Source organism: Piliocolobus tephrosceles, chromosome 7 (genome assembly GCF_002776525.5).
Source record: "Piliocolobus tephrosceles isolate RC106 chromosome 7, ASM277652v3, whole genome shotgun sequence".
NCBI lineage: Eukaryota > Metazoa > Chordata > Mammalia > Primates > Cercopithecidae > Piliocolobus > Piliocolobus tephrosceles.
This window is the reverse complement of record NC_045440.1, coordinates 90,123,028-90,133,347: the sequence shown is the minus strand read 5'-3', so window position 1 is coordinate 90,133,347 and position 10,320 is coordinate 90,123,028.

The following is a 10,320-nucleotide window of genomic DNA, read 5'->3' as shown; positions in this document are numbered from 1 at the left end:
GCGTCCTTTGGAACCAGCAGAGACAGACTGGAGGCTCTTGAAGCCAAAGTGGAGAGTACCTTCAGGCGGACGTCTCCATCCTGCAAGGGTCTCCCAAGCCACTTGGTGGCTCAAAATGGACCTCGGACCCGCACAGGATTTCTGGCCGAGGGAGGTAAAGAGGAGACAAGGGCACTTACCCCAGAGAGGCCATGAGAGTGAGGGAAGCGGGTCTCAGGTCCTGGTCCGTCCGCGGCGTGGAATGAGGAGGAGGAGGCTCCCCGGACCCTGGGGGCCCTGAGGAGGGGTCTCCTCCCGGGTTCGGCACCACCTGTCTTGTTTTTCTAAGACCACCAGAGCGAGCAAAAGAACCAGCAAGTAGGCAAAGGTCAGGCGCAAAACTGCAAGTTTATTTTAGTAACCCAAGGTGTGGAGAAGAAGTCTGTCGGCCTCCGGCAAAGAAGGCCGGCAGAGTTCCCCTCCCCCACGCTCTCGGACGGAGTTCCGACAGTTCCGACAGCAACAAGAAACTGGGAAGTCCGCCGGGCTGTGAGAAGGCCGCGTGGCTCAATGGCGGAGAGCAGCTTTTCTAGGAGTGGGAGGGCAATAGGTGGGGCATGGGCGTGTCAGGGGCGTTCCGCAGGTGCGACCAGGTAAATCTTGGTCTCTTCAGATTGACGTCACCTGGCGCATGCCCAGTTGGTCTGCACCCTCCCTGGGCGCCGGCTGCATTTTCGCGCGCGCGGGAAGAGTTGGGGGTGGGGGGATGAAGAACCCGGAAGTGCACCATCTTGCCTCGGTTCGTCCAAACAGAATCCTCAGGATTTCTTTTTTGAAACTGTTATAGTTGTCCTGACAGCCTCAGTCAATTTTTATCTTTGACTGAGCTCTCAGACAATAATCTCTGGGTGATTGAATAAGTCACCCTAAGTCCGTTCTCTGATTTAGACACAATTAAATCAGATTTGTTTTAAAAAACAGGCTTTAGAAAGAAAATAAAACTAGAAATTAGAACCAAGGAAAAAAGTAGGATGTCCTCACCAGAAAAGTAGGTTTATCTATCTGTCCTCTTTATTGTACTGTGGACACCTCTAAGAATCCTCGCAATTCAGCTGTGTTTCTCCAGTGCCTTTTATGACAACTGGTGGATAAATAAAAGAAGAAATGAAGAAAAAAAGAAAACAAATGCATAGAGATTAAAAAGACCACCTTTATTTTTTTTCAAAAGCTTAGAAAAATTGAATATATAAATCGACACATGAGCAATAGTAGTGATACTCTTCTAAGTTTTTGAAAACTTCTTTCTCTTTTGACATCACTGGTTACATTGATAATATTGGTCCAAACCCAGTTCCCAATGTTCTTTCTGCTACATTCTGTTAACTTTTGACTTATAGTGCTCTCTTTTTCAGTCTTATTCTTCTAAATTCAGATATTCTCCACCACCTGCATAGGTTAAGAAATATCTTTTTTATTAATAATATAATAATTATTAAAATTATTATAATAATATTCCTATTATATATTATAATAATAGGCAATCAACCTGTTTTAAAGGCTTTCTGAAAAGCAAATGTTGCCATGAAAATAGTTATTTCTGCAGTTGTTGTACTTTTTAAAAATATATATGTTTTGACATCTGAACACCCTATGCAGAGACAAAATGGCAAAGTCAATGAAGAAACTTTTTTCTTTTTGGGAAATACTGTGCGCTAAACATTTCCAAAATTCACTGTGTTTAATCCTTATGACAATCCTGTGTACTTTTCAGATTAGGACACTTAGAGAAAGATAAAATGAGAACTTTTCTAAAGGAGGGAAATAATAAAATGTGGCTAATTATACCATCCAGATGTACAGGTGAGAGAAATATTACGGAGGAGATTATTGGCCTTTTTGTGTATCTGTGAGATGATAGAGCTTTGAGGGAATATTTTAGAGACTAAGGCCCCAAACCTTAGGAAAAGTGTCTCTGAATGATATTTCCTCTCTTCTCCTGCACTCCCACGCTGCAAGAATGATTAGTCAGATCAGAGGAAGTGCCTCTTGCTCTGACTGGTGTCCCACACAGGGAAGCATTTACTTCTGCTCTGAAAATGAAGGCAGGGCTCTGGAGTAATTAGATCTGCCTTGGCAGTCAAGGCGGAAAGACTTGAGGACTGGTTCATTGTGATCTCCTAGCTGGGGGCACTGGGGAGCTATTGTATTTGTATTTTAAAGGAATCCAGCTGACATGAAACCAAAGGAAATTGTTTCAAAAAATTGACATTTTAGCTAAAATGTCAATCATACCGACTAGTTATCTCTTCTTTGATGCATTATATTATTATTATAAGTATTACTCTCAGTGTACCCAGTGTACCACGAAATCCACTTTAAAGATTAGTGAAATTCTAATATGTTTAAAAATAAAGCAGGCTTGAAAGTAACTCAGCTATTTGGATCAGTTTTTTTTTTTCCCCCTGTATTTCCTATGGAGATAATCTAAGTGTAGCATTTCTGCTAAAGATGAAATCCCATTGACTTCAATGGGCTTTTGGATCAATGAAACCATCAAGGAAAGCAGCACTGATTTAAGTTCCCTTCTTTACTCTCACATGGGTAGCAAGAGCCTGTGGAAAAACACAAAGAAATATTAATTGGCATGCTGCTATGTAATAGTTTGTTTCTAGACTAAGAAAAAGACAATTTTATTCTGTTTTAATATATTTTACTATCCAAAATTATGAAGTGGTTTACTAATTTTCTAGTGAGAGGAACGTACTTGGTAGAAAATGTACTCTGCAAAATGTTACCAAATTTGGAAATTGTGTGGTTCATAAAGCCTGACAGTAAAGTACATCTTTGAAAGACTGGACAAGTTTTCATTACCAATAGATGCTCGTATCTTTATTTTCCTTTAAAGGATTGTATTCATTGTGTAGGCTGAGTATTTATCCTCAATAATGTATAATTCTCTCTATATGTACATATATACACACACATATATATGTGACACACATACAGATATGTGTATACATATATCTGTATCTATATATGTATAGATCTGTATGTATATGTGTACACATATACATATCTGTATGTGTATATATACACATCTGTATAAGATATATATATCACACTTATACATATACAATATATCTGAGTGAGATGTATATATATCACATATACACACATGTATATGTGACACACATACAGATGTATATATATATCTATGTGTATATACCTGTGTGTGTATTTCTATGTGTATATATACATATATACACATATATCTGTATGTGCGTATATATATATGTGAATGAGATGATTCATGACCTTTTTTGTGTGTGAGAGACAGCTTTAGGGGAATAATTTAAAGACTATGACTCCAACCCTTACAAAGAAAGTATCTTTGAAGACACTTTCAGTATTATCATTGTACAGACACCTTCTGTATTATCATCTGTATGTGTGTACGTGTATAATAGTCTATCTGATTTTCTGTTGGAGAATATACATATTACTTCTTTTATTACAGAGAAAGCAAGGTTGAACATTCAGGAGAATAGAAAACATCCAAACCAATCACATAAGGAGAAAGTAGTAAAAGAGCTGTATTGTAACAAAGAGGTACTCTAATTGGCAAGACAGTGACCAACCATTATGAGAGTATAGCTTAGGGACATTTGCGCTCAGCTCCACTTTTACCCAGTGTTAATGCATGGCTCAGGGTATTTTCTTCTGGAGGAGAGTTTTGTGGATGCCATCTTTCTGTTATGGAAAAACAGTGGAGGAATAGACAGTTTCTTGCCAAGACTCATCATCATTTAAATGATTGGTGTTTGAGTTTGGAAATAGGCTCATATATACTTGAATTCCATGGTTTAAATAAGCCACTGAGTTAAAGTGATAAGAAATTAAAGGTAGAAAATAGAGGGATAGGGTGGGCTTGGTGGCTTACACCTCTAATTCCAGCACTTTGGGAGGCCAAGGCGGGAGGATCACTTGAGGCCAGGAGTTCAAGACCAGCTTGGCCAATATGGTAAAATTCCGTCTTTACTAAAAATACCAAAAAAAAAAAAATAGATGGACATGGTGGCGGGTGCCTGTAATCTCAGCTACTAGGGAGGCTGAGGCATGAGAATCCTTTGATTCTGGGAGGTGGAGGTTACAGTGAGCTGAGATCGCACCACTGCACTCCATCCTGGGCAATGAAGTAAGACCCTGTCTCAGAAGAAAAAAAAAAGAAAGAAAGAAAATAGAAGGATTTACCAAATTCAAATTTGATAAGCATGTAAAAATTTGATTCAAGTGCTATAAATACATAGTGCCTTCTCACTTTCACCAGTATCATGACTAAATTCTTCACATCATATTCTGAAAGCTGTTGAGTTTTCACAAGCTCATACTTAAGAAGAAACTCTGTGAGTTTGCGCTTATATTCCCTTTTGTGCTAAATTCTGTACATTCTCTTAAAGAAAAGGAAAGCCAAGTTGTGTGCATCCTTATTAAGTGACTTTGTGCTATGAAGTGGAAATCATCTCAGCCCTCAAGGAGCTGATTCTCCTTGCTGCTGCGTGGCTGGATAATGAAACTTGAGTGCATAGGCCCCAGCTTCCTACCTCTGAGGTTTAGCCTGGGAGAATATTGGGGCTCACTTAAACGAGAGGTCAATAACACCTAACTCATGAGGCCTCTAGAGCCCAGACTTTCACCAAACCATCCATCTTTTTTAAAACCAAATTGCTACCATAAAGTATCACTAAGATAGCTGGGGGAAAAGTGTTAAATAAAGCTCAAAATGATTGAATGAAAAAGTAAAGAAAACACAAGCTTCCTCTTGGAAGCAAATATAGGTAGACTCCTATCCCAAAGAATCCTATAAATATAATTGTACACTTTAAAAGAGTGAATTTTATAGCACGTGAATTCTGTCTCAAAAAATAGGAAGCAGAAGGAAAATAGATCATTTTTTAACAGGCATGCTGTTATGGATGAAATTATGTCTCTTCAAAATTCATATGTTTAAGTCCTAACCACCAGGATTTCAGAATGTGATTATATTTGGCGATAAGGCCTTTAGAAAGATAATCAATGTAAAATGTGACCAGAGGGGTGGACCCTAAAGTAAATTACTAGTGTCCTTATTAGAGGAGGAGGGGATTAGAACACTGACACAGAAAATGACCTTGTGGAAACAGCAGAAGCAGATGGCCATCTACCAGACAAGAAGAGAGGCCCTCAGAAGAAACCAGCCCTGCTTACATCTTGATCTAGGACTTCTCAGCTTCCAGAATCGAGAGGAAATAAATGTCTGTTGTTTAAACTATCCAGTCTGTGGTACTTTGCCATGGTAGCCCTGGAAAACTAATGCATATGCTATCTTAATTTTCATAGTTTTAGTTGATTTCTTTTAGACCTAGTTCTATAAGGCAGCGTGTTTTGTGTGAGTGTGTTAGACAATGTAAGGTGTCAGAAATCACTGCCCTTCTCTTTCTAAGGTGTTTTATTTGTTTATATCCATTCAAATAGTGTCACTGAGATGGCAGTCACTACTAATATACTTGAAATAATTTCTTTTGTGATTTCCCTTTCTTTGTAATTAGAGGTAGTGATTAAATTTTACCATAAGCTTAAATGATCTATTTAAATGGTGCCTTGTTTCTTATCTATTCTCATTGTTCAAATTGCCGAGATTAGCAGTTAACACTAAATAAACTAGGAGTATAGTATGAACATCTGAACATAACGTAGCGGCTCTTTACTCTCTTTCTCCCTTGTATAAAACTCCACTTTTTTGAATGGTTGTCAGCCAACTTGAATGGCTTTTCAGTAGCCTTGGCTTGCCTCAACATCAAAGGAAAAATAACTGAGGCCTCCTAACACTATCTAACCTTTACGTTAGGAGATTTTCTAGAATGTGTAATGTGCTGGTTTCCTTCAAGCAAACTCAACTGAAAGGGTGAATTACTGAGCTTTTCTTCTTTAAGAAGACAATATGCAGACCTGATCTTTGTGACTTTATCTTTACTTATTTCCTATATAAGTTTTTAAAAAAATCAAGAAATGTTCCAGCCAGCTGTTCTCAGAATTTTCTCAGTGTGTGACTTTGAAACTTGTTGGCAGGAGGAGAAGGTGTGAATATTCAAATGAATTTTCCTAGAAAGGATATAAAATCTACTTACATGTTTAAAAAATCTATTTAATTCAACTTTTTTTCCCAGTAGGAAAGTACAGATACATTGGGTGAGAGCAAATCCTCATTGTAATAGCTACTTATGGGGGATTCAGAAATATTCATACTTTTTTTATTTGTATAGTAAATATTTCTCTTCTAAGTATAGGCCATTACCATACAGACACTGGGGATGAGGCTGGGGGAAATACAAATATGAGCAGCTTACAGTTTAGCAGGGAAGACAGACGTTAAACAAATAATAACAAATAATTGCATACATTGTAACATAAATGACTAATTATTGGTTTGTTACGGTCATAAGAAGAGAAACACATTGCTTAGAGAGTGTGGAATATTGGATTTATCCTTGTCTATGTGCTAAATGTTTCCCAAGATTGGTAAGGAAGGCAGAGAGAGCCTAAATCACAGTGCTAGGTTACAGATTTTGGTCTGTATGAGAAGAAGAACGAGAAATCATAAAAAAGACTTTAAGTAAGGGAGGGCCATGAACAGAATTGCATTTAAAACATATTACTACCACAGCAATAAAGAAAATAGAAGACTGGGAGCAAGAGGAGATGAAGGGAGGCAAAGGAGCTGGTTTACCTAACAGTCCATGCTAGAGAGGATGGTGACTTCAACTGAGTGTTGACAGTAGGGATGTGGTACAGGGAACAGATTCTGAAATACTTAACAAGTGAAACTGACACAACTTGGGTTGTGAGAGATGAGGAATAAAGAGTAAAAAAGGATACATCCATGATTTCTGGTTTGAATAATTTAGTGGATGAGAGTACCATTTATTGCAATAGAGTGTACGTTGGTTGTACTTTACTGACATGAAAGCAGTATGTTGAATGTTACAGACCCCATCATTCCAAGGGCATAAATAGAAGTCATACTACTACTGCTACTCATTTATTTGGAGCTTTAAGTCTTACTTATAAATTCTAGTTCTTTGTAGTAATTTCTAGAAATTCCGAGGGAAGTGTGTGTGTGTGTGTGTATGTGTATGTGTGTGTGTGTGTGTGTACATCTGTATCCATGAAACAATCTAAGACACTGATATTTTCCAGATGTCAATTTGATGTCTCTATACCCTAAGGTGGAGGTCCCAGCCATCCTGTCCTTGTTGCCCTCAGTTGCCCTCTGCTCCCACAATGCCCTAGTGTTCTTTATACTTGAGATCTGTTGACATGGTTGACAACTGATGTGACACATTAGCCGGCAGTGTTAGCTACTCTAGACACTACTCGGAATTCCTGTTACCAGCCGAGTGTTTGCATGGCCAAAAATTGTCTCATGAATTCAGAAATGAAAGCCGCCTTCTTTTTTTCCATCTCCAATTTATGGAGGGATCTACTGGCAGAAGTACCCAAGTTCCAAAGCATTTCAAAATCCCCTCACTTCACACATTCAGCCTTGGGGATGCACTCATGGTCGGGTGCTGGGTTAAGAAGGCTTTCTGTTTCTGGCAGTGCTATACCTGGAATGATTCTGTTTGTCATAATGGACTTGGTTTTAAGTCAGTATCTTTGGGCATTAGTTTTTCTTGGATCCCTGGAATCACTCCTGTCCTGCATTCCACAGGCCTCACACTTTAGTTAGTAAATTACTTTAGTCAGTCATTTACGTTCCTCCTTGTCTTATGTTGAATTCCCTCTCGGGACTCTGTTGTACCTTTCTGCAGCATGGTTTATATTTTGGGCTTCCCAAGTCCATCAGAAATGACTGTGTATCGTGCATTTCTGTTTCTATAATGACAAGTTCCAATTTCGCTTCCCTAATGCCCACAGTACTCCCCAACCATCCTTGGAGTACTTACAAACAAATAAATACTGTTTTTATATTTGGGAGAATGAGTGACCTGACTCAGTATGGTTCAATACATATGAGATAATTAGAAATTATATGAGAGTATTTTGCTTTTTAATCTCTGACATCTAATATTTAAAGATGATGTAAGGCTTAACAAAAGTTAACTAAACCACTACCATTTTCAACAAAGCGGTGTGTGGGTGGGTAAGTCACAACTTCCTGATGTTTAGGGAACTGGCAGGAGGTATCCAGTAAAACTAGGAGAAATTTTAAGGCTATGCAGGTGCACATCCCGCTCCTAGCCCCTCTTTTAGACACTGGTAGTAAGAATAGTATGTTGAATTTACTTTTCAGCTCACCTGAAGAAATTTAGAGTATCTTTTTCTATGTCACATGAGTTTCTATATATTTGCTGTAACAGACTTGATTTTAAGTCACTATTTTGGGGCATTAGTTATTCTTGTATACTTTGGACAGGGTTTGAGTAGAAAGCTGTATTTTTATAAGTTAAAATCTAAGAGGTGCCTTGGAGCCTTTAGAATCATTTAACTATTTATTTTTTGAGGCTATTAAAGGTGATCTTTCTTTTTGCATTTTAAAAAACCTATATAACAATTTAGGTCTGTAAGGGAAAAAAAATCTCAGCATTAGGTAATTATATGAAACATTAATCTGTGTATTTTTCAACTCACAGGAAGCTGTAATAATAGAATTAATAATTATTGTAAAAATAAAATTTTATATGTTTAATTTTTTTTTTTAATTTTGAAAAAGTAGGCCAGGTGCAGTGGCTTGTGCTTATAATCCCAGCACTTTGGGAGGCTAAGGCAGGAGGATCGCTTGAGACCAGGCCTGCCTGGGCAACAAAGGAAACCTTCATCTATACTAAAAATTAAAAAATTAGCCAGTGTGGTGGCATGCACCTCCCAGCTACTTGGGAGACTGAGGCAGGAGGATTGCTTAATCCAAGGAATTTGAGGCTTCAGTGAACTATGATTATACCACTTCACTCTGGCCTGGGTGACAGGGCAAGACCCTATCTTAAAACACAACACAACAAAACAAAATAACTAATATTGTAAATTATCCATACCTTTCTATTATATTTATCTATTTAATTTTTGAGACAGTCTCGCTCTGTCACCCAGGCTGGAGTACAGTGGCATAATCTCAGCTCACTGCAGCCTCTGCCTCTGGGATCAAGTGATTCTCCTGCCTCAGCCACCTGAGTAGCTAGGACTACAGGCACACGCCACCACACCAGGCTAATTTTTGTGTTTTCAGTAGAGATGGGTTTTTACCATGTTGGCCAGGCTGGTCTTGAACTCCTGACCTCAGGTGACCCACTCACCTCAGTCTCCCAAAGTCTTGGGATTACAAGCGATTATAAGCCACCATGCCTGGCCTATATTTAATATGTATTTATATAATTATAGTTATATAATGACTGATAATTTTATAGGAATAGATGTACACATAGCTTCACAACTAAAATGTCTTATACCCTTTTGAAATAGAAGAGAATTTTTCTCTATTTCAGATCTTTTATACACTTTAGAATGCTACACTACTTATGTTTTAGTATAATTTTTTGGAGAAAGAAATTTATGTATCTTTGAACTTATAATTTAATTAGACATTCATTAATTTTAATTATATAAGGGGCATTTGCAATGATTCCTTACAGTAACTGCAATTCAACATAATTACATGGTAATAACTAAAGTTTCAGAATAGTTATAGAGGAAAAAAACAAATAAAAGGGTATGATGGCATGTCTGTACCTTGTTTGGTAAATGAGAATCAAAATATTAATTGAAATTTCATATTTTGACTGAATCCTAACATGGACAGATAAAACACAAGGCATTTATTTACATTTGAATTTTAGATAAACAATCTCTAGTATAAGTATGTCCTAATGTTTGCATGAAACATACTTATCCTAAAAACTTTTTTATTATTTATTAGGAATTGAAATTTAACTGGACATCCTGTACTTTTATTTGCTAAATCAGGTAACCTAATCGGCATTAATATTTAGAATGACTGTGTGTTCCAATGGTTATAATTATTTAAAAGATTATATTTTTTAATCCAGAAAGTTCCTCAGTTGCCTACATTTTTCAAGTGGCAAAGTAGCATTATAAGATACAAATATTCTTGCAGATAAGGAATATGGGGCAGTTCTCTGGGTCAATTAATAGAGTGTCATAGTGGCCTTTGCTTGTGGAAGAATTATAGTCCCAAAAGACAGATCCTAAAGGATTTCTCTACTAAAATATTTCTATAATAGCATATAGCAAAAATAATTCATGTGACTCATAATTTAGATTTTTGAGTTGTTTTAAGGATTAAGAGGATTA